At 47.2% G+C, this 14,049-nt stretch overlaps 1 pseudogene; it reads right to left on the reverse strand.

Annotated features, from left to right (window-relative positions):
- Window positions 1-219: 219 nt before the first annotated feature.
- Window positions 220-1,444, reverse strand: LOC123408770 (annotated as a pseudogene).
- Between the last annotated feature and the right edge of the window lie 12,605 nt (window positions 1,445-14,049).

Here is a 14,049-nt window from a genome sequence, read left to right on the forward strand (position 1 = left end):
CTTAATTAGATTGTCACATAGGATTTTTTGCCTTGTTGCCATGTTTAGCACCTATCCAAAGTGGAGCATTGGGAGCAGCCTAAGGATGTAAATGGTGTCGGGACCCACTAGTCCCACGTATGTCATCGACCAAAAAAACCTTAAATGATTTTTCTGGACACCTAGAAAAACTAACCGAAACAAATGGACAGCCCAGAATAACTCGCTAGCAGTCCACAATTAGTATAGGGAACCACCATCGATCCATCCTGTCATCTCCACTGCACCACGCCGCCACCTCCCGCTTCCAATCCTTCCTCCAATCCATGTGAGGTTGCGGTCGTTGTTCTGCTTGCGCCATTTACACGAGTCGGTCGGCGTGCTCGACAGGGCGGCACGGTCGGGTGGCGACACAGCCCGGACGGCCACCCCTCGCATTTCCTGAAGCCATACCACGTCTCCGGCTGGTCCATGTCCGTCAACGACGCCACGGACGCCGCCCTGCTCGTGTTGCGCGTGAAGAAGCTCTTCATCGAGAAGAACGCCTCGCTCTCCACGTCGTCGGCATTGCTGTCCGCCTCCGCCTCTTCCTTCTCCCCAACCACGACGTGCTTCTGAGTTCTGAGGGCTCGAGACCTTCTCCAGAAAGATTCTCGGGTCGAGCGGGGTGAAGAACCAGATGAAGGTGCTGGACAGAGCCGACGAGTCCACGCTGCAGCTCGACTCCTTGATGATCGTTCCTAATCTCGTTGAGTATCACCTGCAACGTTCGTTACTAATAATTCCAAATGCATAACCATCATGCAAGTAATTTGCACAGTCATGCCACCATGTGCAGTGCCGGCTTCGTTTCACGCACAGGAAAAATCGGTAATGAATGCTTGTATGTATGTGGCATCTGGTGAAAAGCAAGCGAGCGATGCGTATAAATTTGAGCCTAGCTTCATAGCATGTGTATATGGACAATATATGGACCTCACAAGTCCCGTATAATAATTAACTGGGCTACCGTTTAATCCCACGTAAAAAGTGATGGGCAATGCGGACAAGTCCTAGAGCGTCCAGCGAGCCACCCACTTACATCTTGAATTAGCTATTGTGAAGAGCTGCTATAGATCAATCCCCCATTACTTTGTTCCTCACACTTGGTATCACAAACTTCCACCACCTCTTTTCTAGGGTGGATTTGGCGCAATTCGTTCACACACGGAGTTCGCGGCAAGCCCGCGGTCAGCAAGCGGCCATGGATCCGGTGATCAAAGTGTTCCTCGACAAGCTCGACGCCAACACAGCGGCGACCAAGGCCACGAACGCCAAGATCGACGATCTCATATCCTGGAGGCCCGGTATGGAGCGTCGTGTCGCCGATTTGGGCGATCCGGTGGCGGTGCTTCAACTCGTGCGGGAACCACCAACTGCGGACGGCACCACCAAAATGGAGGCATAGATCAACTTCATCAGCCATCGATGCTCGGCGCCTCCTTTCACGCTGTAGCAGGCGCGAATGCTGCCCCTCAAGGGTGTGTGGAACATGGCGGCGCACATCTTCCACGGGGGCCACCGATGGCGTCCTTCGCCCCGCCACCGCAGATCCCGGCTAGCGGTCAGATCGAACCCCACATCCCTTTTTCTCTACCATGCACATTCACCCATGCCAACCAACTCCTCACTGGATTGGGTCAGGCTCACCCTTCCATCGTTTTTCGTGTGTTCTGTGTGAGTAATATTTTGTGATGTTTGGCATCCATACTTCGTTCTGGGTACCCATGGCTTCCCTTGTTTTTTGGGGGACGAACTCTATCTGCTATAATCAATTCAGAAGAAGCTCACTAAATTTGATTGGGAGTCTTTTACAATGCTTCTTTGCACTTGTTTTGGGCGAGATCACCACCAATTGTCAATTTGTCAATTCTATACCATTTTTGAGACTACTACTATTACTGATTACATTGAGAAATTTGAAGTGATCGTTAACAATTTGAGCTCCTATGCAGATACTTGTTGGAAATATGCCCTAGAGGCAATAATAAAATGGTTATTATCATATTTCCTTGTTCATGATAATCGTCTATTGTTCATGTTATAATTGTATTAACAGGAAACAGTAATACATGTGTGAATAAATAGATCACAATATGTCCCTAGCAAGCCTCTAGTTGGCTAGCTCTTTAGTCAATAGATGATCATGGTTTCCAGATCATGGGCATTAGATGTCATTGATAACGGGATCACGTCATTGGGAGAATGATGTGATGGACAAGACCCAATCCTAAGCATAGCACTAGATCGTGTTGTTCGTATGCTAAAGCTTTTCTAATGTCAAGTATCTTTTCCTTCGACCGTGAGATTGTGCAACTCCCGGATACCGTAGGAGTGCTTTGGGTGTATCAAACGTCACAACGTAACTGGGTGACTATAAAGGTGCACTACGGGTATCTCTGAAAGTGTCTGTTGGGTTGGTACGAATCGAGATCGGGATTTGTCACTCCCTGTGACGGAGAGGTATCTCTGGGCCCACTCGGTAGAACATCATCATGAGATCAATGTGACTAAGGAGTTAGTCACATGATGACGTGCTATGGAACGAGTAAAGAGACTTACCGGTAACGAGATTGAACAAGGTATTGGTATACCGACGATCGAATCTCGGGCAAGTTCTATACCGACAGACAAAGGGAATTGTATACGGGATTGATTGAATCCTTGACATCGTGGTTCATCCGATGAGATCATCGTGGAGCAAGTGGGAGCCACCAAGGGTATCCAGACCCCGCTGATGGTTATTGGCCGGAGAGGTGTCTCGGTCATGTCTGCCTGTCTCCCGAACCCGTAGGGTCTACAACCTTAAGGTTCGATGACGCTAGGGTTATAGGGAATTGTTATACGAGGTTACCGAAAGTTGTTCGGAGTCCCGGATGAGATCCTGGACGTCACGAGGAGCTCCGGAGGTAAAGATTGATATATAGGATGGATGGTTTTGGACACCGGAAGTGTTTCGGGCGTCACCGGTAACGTACCGGGACCATCGGAGGTGGCCCCGAGGGTCCACCGAAGGGGGGCAACGACCCCAAGAGGCTAGATGGGCCAAGTGCGGGAGGAAACCAGCCCCTAGGTGGGCTAGTGCGCCTCCCACACCCAGCCCAATGCGCAAGTGATGGGAGAGGGGGCAACCCTAGGCGCAGGTGGGCCTTAGGCCCACCAGGTGGTGCGCCACCCCTCCCACCCTAGCCGCCGCCCCCTTTCCCATCTGGTGGCTGCCGCACCACCTAGGGGGAACCCTAGGAGTGGCGCACCCCCCTCCCCTCCTCCTATAAATAGAGAGGGGTTTTTGGCCCTTGGGAGACAGACTTCTCCCTCTCCCTCGGCGCAGCCCTGCCCTTCTTTCTCCTCCTCTCTGCCAGTGCTTGGCGAAGCCCTGCCGGGAGACCTCGTCTCTCCATCGACACCACGCCGTTGTGCTGCTCGAGTTCTTCCCCAACCTCTCGCTCCTCCTTGATTGATCAAGGTGTGGGAGACGTCACCGGGCTGCACGTGTGTTGAACGCGGAGGTGCCGTAGTTCGGCACTAGATCGGAAACACACCGCGATCTGAATCGCTGCGAGTACGACTCCATCAACCGCGTTCTAGTAACGCTTCCGCTTAGCGATCTTCAAAGGTATGAAGATGCTCTTACCCCTCTCTCGTTGCTGGTCTCTCCATAGGAAGATCTGAATATGGCGTAGGAAAATTTTGAATTTATGCTACGTTGCCCAACAGTGGCATCCGAGCCAGGTTTTCTATGCGTAGATTCTATGCACGAGTAGAACACAAAAGTTGTGGGCGATGATTTGTCAATTTGCTTGCCGCTACTAGTCTTATTCTTTTCCGACGGTATTGTGGGATGAAGCGTCCCGGACCGACTTTACACATACGCTTACGTGAGACTGGTTCCACCGACAGACATGCACACCGTGCATAAAGGTGGCTAGCGGGTGTCTGTCTCACCTACTCTAGTCGGATTGGATTTGATGAAAAGGGTCCTTATGAAGGATAAATAGCTTTGGCATATCATCGTTGTGGCTGTCACGTAGGTAAGAAGGCATTCTTGCTAGAAACCCAAATCATCCACGTAAAACTTGCAACAACAATTAGAGGACGTCTAACTTGTTTTTGCAGGTTTTGACATGTGATGTGATATGGCCAAAGTTGTGATGTTGCATGTATGATGTATGAGATGATCATGTTATTGTAATAGGTTTCACGACTTGCATGTCAATGAGTATAACAACCGGCAGGAGCCATAGGAGTTGTCTTAATTTATTGTATGAGATGCAACGCCATGTGCTTACTACTTTTACTTCATTGCTAACGGTTAGCTATAGTAGTAGTGATAGTAGTAGTTGGCGTGACGACTTCACGGAGACACGATGATGGAGATCATGATGATGGAGATCATGGTGTCACGCCGGTGACGATGATGATCATGCGATGCCTGAAGATGGAGATCCAAAGGGCAAAGATGATAATGGCCATATCATGTCACTATATGATTGCATTGTGATGTTTACCATGTTTTTCATCTTATTGCTTAGAACGACGGTAGCATAATAAGATGATCCCTCTTAAAATTTCGAGAACGTATTCCCATAAGTGTGCACCGTTGCGAAGGATCGTTGTCTCAAAGCACCACGTGATGATCGGGTGTGATAGATTCTAACGTTCACATACAACGGGTGTAAGCCAGATTTACACACGCGAAACACCTAGGTTGACTCGACGAGCTTGGCATGTACAGACATGACCTCGATTACAAGAGACCGAAATGTCGAACATGAGTCGTATGGTTGAATACGATCAGCATGAAGTTGCTCACCATGGTGACTAGTCCGTCTCACGTGATGATCGGACACGGGTTAGTCAACATGGATCATGTATCACTTAGATGACTAGAGGGATGTCGATTTAAGTGGGAGTTCATACTTAATTTGATTAAATAAACTTAATTGTCATGAACTTAGTCTAAAAGTTGTCTTTATAAATATTGTAGATGGCCAACGTCAACCTCAATTTCAACGCATTCCTAGAGAAAAACAAGCTGAAAGATGATGGTAGCAACTATGCGGACTGGGTTCGCAACTTGAAGCTCATCCTTGAAGTAGCTAAAAAGGCTTATGTCCGTGATGCGCCGCTAGGTGACCCTCCCGCTCCCGCAGCAGCCCAGGACATTCTGAACGTCTGGCAAACGTGGAGTGATGACTACTCTCTGGTTAGGTGTGGCATGCTATACAGTTTAGAAATGGGGCTCCAAAGGCGTTTTGAGCAACACGGGGCATATGAGATGTTCGAGGAGATGAAGCTAGTTTTTCAAGCTCATGCCCGTGTCAAGAGATAGGAAGTCTCCGACAAGTTCTTTACCTGTAAGATGGAGGAGAACAGTTCTGTCGGTGAGCACATACTCAAAATGTCGGGGTTACACGGTCGTCTGACTTCACTTGGAGTCGAACTTCCGGATGATGCTATAATTGACAGAATCCTCCAGTCTCTCCCACCAAGCTACAAAGGCTTTGTGCTTAACTACAACATGCAAGGGATGGAGAAGACCATTCCCGAGTTGTACTCGATGCTCAAGTCTGTAGAAGTAGAAATCAAGAAAGAGCATCAAGTGTTGATGGTCAACAAGACCACTAGTTTCAAGAAAGGCAAGGGTAAAAAGAACTTCAAGAAAGATGACAAAGCTGTTGCCACGCCCGGTAAGCCAGATGCCAGGAAGAAGAAAAAGAATGGACCCAAGCCTGAGACTGAGTGCTTCTATTGCAAGGGAAAAGGTCACTGGAAGCGGAACTGCCCCAAATACTTAGCGGACAAGAAGGCCGGCAACGTTAAAGGTATATGTGAAATACATGTTATTGATGTGTACCTTACCAGCACTCGTAGTAGCTCCTGGGTATTTGATACCGGTGTTGTTGCTCACATTTGCAACTCAAAGCAGGAACTGCGGAATAAGCGGAGACTGGCCAAGGACGAGGTGACGATGCACGTCGGGAATGGTTCCAAGGTCGATGTGATCGCCGTCGGCACACTACCTCTACATCTACCGACGGGATTAGTTTTAAACCTTAATAATTGTTATTTAGTACCAGCTTTAAGCATGAACATTGTATCAGGGTCTTGCTTAATGCGAGACGGCTACTCATTTAAGTCAGAGAATAATGGTTGTTCTATTTATATGAGTGATATGTTTTATGGTCATGCTCCGCTGGTGAATGGTTTATTCTTGATGAATCTTGATCGTGATGTTACATATATTCATAGTGTGAGTACCAAAAGATGTAAAGTTGATAATGATAGTCCCACATACTTGTGGCACTGCCGCCTTGGTCATATCGGTGTTAAGCGCATGAAGAAGCTCCATACTGATGGACTATTAGAGTCTCTTGATTTTGAATCATTTGACACATGCAAACCGTGCCTCATGGGCAAGATGACTAAGACTCCATTCTCAGGACTAATGGAGAGAGCAACCGACTTATTGGAAATAATGCATACTGATGTGTGTGGTCCGATGAACGTTGAAGCTCGCGGTGGCTATCGTTATGTTCTCACTCTCACCGATGATTTGAGTAGGTATGGGTATATCTACTTGATGAAGCACAAATCTGAGACGTTTGAAAAGTTTAAGGAATTTCATAGTGATGTTGATAATCAACGTGACAGAAAAATTAAATGTCTACAATCTGATCGTGGAGGAGAATATTTGAGTCACGAGTTTGGCACACACCTAAGGAAGTGTGGAATCGTTTCACAACTGACACCGCCTGGCACACCGCAACGCAACGGAGTGTCTGAACATCGTAATCGCACTTTATTAGATATGGTATGATCTATGATGTCTCTTACCGACTTACCGCTATCATTTTGGGGATACGCATTAGAAACTGCAGCATTCACTTTAAATAGGGCACCGTCTAAATCCGTTGAGACGACACCGTATGAACTATGGTTTGGCAAGAAACCTAAGTTGTCGTTTCTTAAAGTTTGGGGCTGCGATGCTTATGTGAAGAAACTTCAACCAGAAAAGCTCGAACCCAAAGTGGAGAAATGCATATTCATAGGATACCCTAAGGAAACTATTGGGTATACCTTCTATCTTAGATCCGAAGGTAAAACCTTTGTTGCCAAGAACGGATCCTTTCAAGAGAAAGAGTTTCTCTCGAAAGAAGTAAGTGGGAGGAAGGTAGAACTTGATGAGGTAATTACACCCCCTCTCGAACAGGATAGTAGGGCAGCGCAGGAAGTTGTTCCTGTGGTGCCTACACCAACTGAAGAGGAAGTTAATGATGATGATCATGAAGCTTTGGATCAAGTTACTACTGAACCGCGAAGGTCCACAAGGGCACGCTCCGCGCCAGAGTGGTACGGCAACCCTGTGATGGAAATCATGTTGTTAGACAACGGTGAACCTTCGAACTATGAAGAAGCGATGGCGGGCCCGGATTCCAACAAATGGCTTGAAGCTATGAAATCCGAGATAGGATCCATGTATGAGAACAAAGTATTGACTTTGGTGGACTTGCCCGATGACCGGCGAGCCATAGAAAATAAATGGATCTTCAAGAAGAAGACTGATGCAAACGGTAATGTAACCGTTTACAACGCTCGACTTGTCGCAAAGGGTTTTCGACAAATTCAAGGAGTTGACTACTAAGAGACTTCCTCTCCCGTAGCGAAGCTGAAATCAGTCTGAATCATGTTAGCAATTGCCGCCTTTTATGATTATGAAATTTGGCAAATGGACGTCAAAACAGCGTTCCTTAACGGGAACCTTAAGGAAGAGTTGTATATGATGCAACCAGAAGGTTTTGTCGACCCTAAGGGTGCTAACAAAGTGTGCAAGCTCCAGCGCTCCATCTATGGGCTGGTGCAAGCATCTCGGAGTTGGAACATTTGCTTTAATGAGGTGATTAAAGCGTTTGGGTTCATACAGGTTTACGGAGAAGCCTGTCTGTACAAGAAAGCGAGTGGGAGCTCTATAGCTTTCCTCATACTGTATGTGGATGACATATTATTGATGGGGAATAATATAGAGATGTTGGAGAGCATAAAGGCCTATTTGAACAAGAGTTTTTCGATGAAGGACCTTGGAGAAGTTGCATACATATTAGGCATCAAGATCTATAGGGATAGATCAAGACGCCTCATAGGTCTTTCGAAAAACACATACCTTGACAAGATATTGAAGAAGTTCAATATGGAAAACTCAAAGAAAGGGTTCTTGCCAGTTTTGCAAGGTATGAGATTGAGTAAGACTCATTCGCCGACCACGGCAGCAGATAGAGAGAAGATGAGTTTTGTCCCCTACGCATCAGCCGTGGGCTCTCTAATGTATGCCATCTTGTGTACCAGACCTGATATAAACCTTGCCATAAGCTTGGTAGGGAGGTACCAAAGTGATCCCGGTATGGAACACTGGACAGCGGTCAAGAATATCCTTAAGTACCTGAAAAGGACTAAGGAAGTGTTTCTCGTTTATGGAGGTGACGAAGAGCTCGTCGTAAAGGGTTACGCCGACACTAGCTTCGACACAGATCCGGATGACTCAAAGTCAGAAACCGGATACGTATATGTGTTGAATGGTGGGGCAGTGAGCTGGTGCAGCAGCAAGCAAGAAGTCGTGGCAGCATCTACATGTGAAGCGGAGTACATAGCTGCTTCAGAAGCGGCTCATGAAGGAATTTGGATGAAGGAGCTCATCACCGACCTTGGAGTGGTTCCAAGCGCGTCGGGTCCAATGACACTCTTCTGTGATAACACTCGGGCCATTGCCATAGCCAAGGAGCCCAGGTTTCACCGGAAGACGAAGCACATCAAACGCTGCTACAACTCCATCCAGGACCATGTCCAGAGTGGAGTGATAGATATTTGTAAAGTACACACATATCTGAATATTGCAGACCCGTTGACTAAACCTCTTCCACGAGCAAAACATGATCAACACCATAATGCTATGGGTGTTCGATACATCACAATGTAACTAGATTATTGACTCTAGTGCAAGTGGGAGACTGTTGGAAATATGCCCTAGAGGCAATAATAAAATGGTTATTATCATATTTCCTTGTTCATGATAATCGTCTATTGTTCATGCTATAATTGTATTAACAGGAAACAGTAATACATGTGTGAAAAAATAGATCACAATATGTCCCTAGCAAGCCTCTAGTTGGCTAGCTCGTTAGTCAATATATGATCATGGTTTCCAGATCATGGGCATTAGATGTCATTGATAACGGGATCACGTCATTGGGAGAATGATGTGATGGACAAGACCCAATCCTAAGCATAGCACTAGATCGTGTTGTTCGTATGCTAAAGCTTTTCTAATGTCAAGTATATTTTCCTTCGACCGTGAGATTTTGCAACTCCCGAATACCGTGGGAGTGCTTTGGGTGTATCAAACGTCACAACGTAACTGGGTGACTATAAAGGTGCACTACGGGTATCTCTGAAAGTGTCTGTTGGGTTGGTACGAATCGAGATCGGGATTTGTCACTCCGTGTGACGGAGAGGTATCTCTGGGCCCACTCGGTAGAACATCATCATGAGATCAATGTGACTAAGGAGTTAGTCACACGATGACGTGCTACGGAACGAGTAAAGAGACTTACCGGTAACAAGATTGAACAAGGTATTGGTATACCGACGATCGAATCTCGGGCAAGTTCTATACCGACAGACAAAGGGAATTGTATACGGGATTGATTGAATCCTTGACATCGTGGTTCATCCGATGAGATCATCGTGGAGCAAGTGGGAGCCACCAAGGGTATCCAGACCTCGTTGATGGTTATTGGTCGGAGAGGTGTCTCGGTCATGTCTGCATGTCTCCCGAACCCGTAGGGTCTACACACTTAAGGTTCGATGATGCTAGGGTTATATGGAATTGTTATACGGGGTTACCGAAAGTTGTTCAGAGTCCCGGATGAGATCCCGGACGTCACGAGGAACTCCGGAATGGTCCAGAGGTAACGATTGATATATAGGATGGATGGTTTTGGACGCCGGAAGTGTTTCGGGCGTCACCGGTAACGTACGGGACCACCAGAGGTGGCCCTGGGGGTCCACCGAAGGGGGGCAACGTCCCCAAGAGTCTAGATGGGCCAAGTGCGGGAGGGAACCAGCCCCTAGGTGGGCTGGTGCGCCTCCCACACCCAGCCCAATGCGCAAGTGGTGGGAGAGGGGGCAACCCTAGGCGCAGGTGGGCCTTAGGCCCACCAGGTGGTGCGCCACCCCTCCCATCCTAGCCGCCGCCCCCTTTCCCATCTGGTGGCTGCTGCACCACCTAGGGGGGAACCCTAGGGGTGGCGCACCCCCTCCCCTCCTCCTATAAATGGAGAGGGTTTTTTGGCCCTTGGGAGACAGACTTCTCCCTCTCCCTCGGCACAGCCCTGCCCTTCTTTCTCCTCCTCTCTGCCGGTGCTTGGTGAAGCCGTGCCGGGAGACCTCGTCTCTCCATCGACACCACGCCGTCGTGCTGCTCGAGTTCTTCCCCAACCTCTCCCTCCTCCTTGCTAGATCAAGGTGCAGGAGACGTCACCGGGCTGCACGTGTGTTGAACGCGGAGGTGTCGTAGTTCGGCACTAGATCGGAATCACACCGCAATCTGAATCGCTGCGAGTACGACTCCATCAACCGCGTTCTAGTAACGCTTCCGCTTAGCGATCTTCAAAGGTATGAAGATGCTCTTACCCCTCTCTCGTTGCTGGTCTCTCCATAAGAAGATCTGAATATGGCGTAGGAAAATTTTGAATTTATGCTACGTTACCCAACAATACTATGCACCTGTATTAGTTCCTTACTTGTTTTGTGGAAGGTTTGTGTGTTAGGGAACGTTGCATGGGAAACAAAAAAATTCCTACGCACACGAAGACCTATCATGGTGAGGGAGATCAGATCCACATACCCTTGTAGATCGCTAAGCGGGAAGCGTTAAGAAACGCGGTTGATGTAGTGGTACAGCTTCGTGATTCAAATCACCGTCATCCCACGATCCGTTCCGATCTAGCGTCGAACGGACAACACCTCCGCGTTCAGCACACGTACAGCTCGATGACGATCTCCGCCTTCTTGATCCAGCAAGAGACATGGGGAAGTAGATGAGTTCTCCGGTAGCGTGACGGCGCGCCGGTGATGGTGATGATCTATTCCTGCACGGCTCCGCCCGAGCTCCGCAGAAAACCGATCTAAAGAAAGAACTACGAAGCAGAGGTTTAGGGTTGCATGTGGCTAAAGTTGTGTCTCAAAAACCCTAAAACCTCTAGTATATATAGGAGGAGTGGAGGGGCTAGCCAAGAGAGCCTCAAGGGCGTCGGCCGAGAGAGGATGAGGAGGACTCCAACCCCAATTCGGTTTGGGGAAGGAGGAGTCCCCTCCTTCCTTCCCACCTCCCTCTTTTTTCTTTGGTTTTCTTTTCCTAGCTGACATAGCCCACTTGCGCTGGCCTCACCAGCCCACTAAGGGCTGGTGCGCCACCCTTGGGCTATTAGGCTCACTCCCGGGTGGGTGGGCCCCTCCCGGTGAAAGCCCGGAACCCATTCGCCACTCCCGGTAAACTGTTGGTAATGCCCGAAATCTTTCCGGAGACCAAATGAAACCATCCTATATATCAATCTCCGTTTCCGGACCATTCCGGAAACCCTCGTGTCGTCTGTGATCTCATCCGCGACTCCGAACAACCTTCAATCACCAACATCTATAACTCAACTATACCGAAACGCCACCGAACCTTAAGTGTGCAGACCCTGCGGGTTCGAGAACTTTGCAGACATGACCTGAGACACTCCCTGGTCAATATCCAACAGCGGGACCTGGATGTCCATATTGGATCCTACATATTCTACGAAGATCTTATTGGTTGAACCTCTGTGCCAAGAACTCATATAATCTCGTATACAATTCCCTTTGTCCTTCGGTATATTACTTGCCCGAGATTTGATCGTCGGTATCCCTATACCTATTTAAATCTCGTTACCGGCAAGTCTGTTTACTCGTTCCGTAATACAAGATCCCGTGACTAACACTTGAGTCACATTGCTTGCAAGGCTTATATGTGATGTTGTATTACCGAGTGGGCCCCGAGATACCTCTCCGTCACACGGAGTGACAAATCCCAGTCTTGATTCGTGCTAACTCAACGGACACCTTCGGAGATACCTGTAGAGCACCTTTATAGTCACCCAGTAACGTTGCGATGTTTGATACACACAAGGTATTCCTCCGTCGTCAATGAGTTACATGATCTCATGGTCATAGGAATGAATATTTGACACGCAGAAAACAATAGCAACAAAATGACACGATCACATGCCACGTTCATAATTTGGGTCTTGTCCATCACATCATTCTCCTAATGATGTGATCCAGTCATCAAGTGACAACACTTGCATATGGTCAGAAAACCTTAACCATCCTTGATCAACTTGCTAGTCAACTATAGGCTTACTAGGGACATTGTTTTGTCTATATATCCACACATGCATTTATGTTTCCATTCAATACAATTATAGCATGGATAATAAACTATTATCTTGAAACATGAAATATAATAATAACTATTTTATCATTCCCTCTAGGGCATATTTCCAACAGTCTCCCACTTGCACTAGAGTCATTAATCCAGTCTCACATCGCTATGCGATTTACATTGGAATGAATCTAACACCCATACAGTTCTGGTTTTGATCATGCTTCGCTCGTGGAAGAGGTTTAGTCAGCGGATCTGCAACATTCATATCAGTGTGCACTTTGCAAATATTTACGTCCTCTCCTTTGACATAGTCGCGGATGAGGTTGAAGCGTAGTTTGATGTGTGTGGTCTTCTTTTGAAACCTTTGTTCCTTTGCTAGAGCAATGGCACCAGTTTTGTCACAGAACAGAGTTATTGGATTTAGTGCGCTCGGCACAACTCCAAGATCCGTCATGAACTGCTTCATCCAGACACCCTCCTTAGCTGCCTCTGAGGCAGCCATGTACTCCGCTTCACATGTAGAATCTGCTACGACGCTTTGCTTGGAACTGCACCAGCTTACCGTGCCCCCATTAAGAATAAATACATATCCAGTTTGAGACTTAGAGTCATCCGGATCAGTGTCAAAACTTGCATCGACGTAACCCCTTATGACGAGCTCTTCGTCACCTCCATAAACGAGGAACATTTCCTTAGTCCTTTTCAGGTACTTCGGAATATTCTTGACCGCCGTCTAGTGATCCACTCCAGGATTACTTTGAAACCTGCCTGCCATACTTATGGCCAGGCTGACGTCCGGTCTTGTGCACAACATTGCATACATGATAGACCCTATGGCTTAAGCATAGGGGACGATACTCATCTTTTCTCTATCTTCCGCAGTTACTGGACACCGAGTCTTACTCAACTTTATACCTTGTAACACTGGCAAGAACCCCTTCTTGGACTGCTCCATTTTGAACTTCTTCAAAACTTTATCAAGGTATGTGCTTTGTGAAAGTCCTATTAGGCGCCTCAATCTATCCCTATAGATCTTAATGCCTAAGGTGTAAGCAGCTTCTCCTAGGTCTTTCATTGAAAAACATTTGTTCAAGTAATCCTTTACGCTCTCTAAAAACTTCACATTGTTTCCGATCAGCAATATGTCATCCACATATAATATTAGAAACTCTACAGAGCTCCCACTCACTTTCTTGTAAACACAAGATTCTCCAACAACTTGTATAAACCCAAATGCCTTGATCACCTCATCAAAGCGCTTATTCCAACTCCGATATGCTTGCACCATTCCATAAATGGATCGTTGGAGCTTGCATACCTTGTTAGCATTCTTTGGATCGACAACCTTCAGGTTGCATCATATACAACTCTTCCTTAAGAAAACCATTAAGGAACGCCGTTTTGACATCCATCTACCAAATTTCATAATCGAAAAATGTAGCTATTGCTAACATGATACGGACGGACTTAAGCATCGCTACCGGTAAGAATGTCTCATCGTAGTCAACTCCTTGAACTTGTGAAAAACCCTTTGCCACAAGTCGAGCTTTATAAATGGTCACATTACC

This window comes from Hordeum vulgare, chromosome 7H (assembly GCF_904849725.1).
Source record: "Hordeum vulgare subsp. vulgare chromosome 7H, MorexV3_pseudomolecules_assembly, whole genome shotgun sequence".
Taxonomy (NCBI): domain Eukaryota; kingdom Viridiplantae; phylum Streptophyta; class Magnoliopsida; order Poales; family Poaceae; genus Hordeum; species Hordeum vulgare.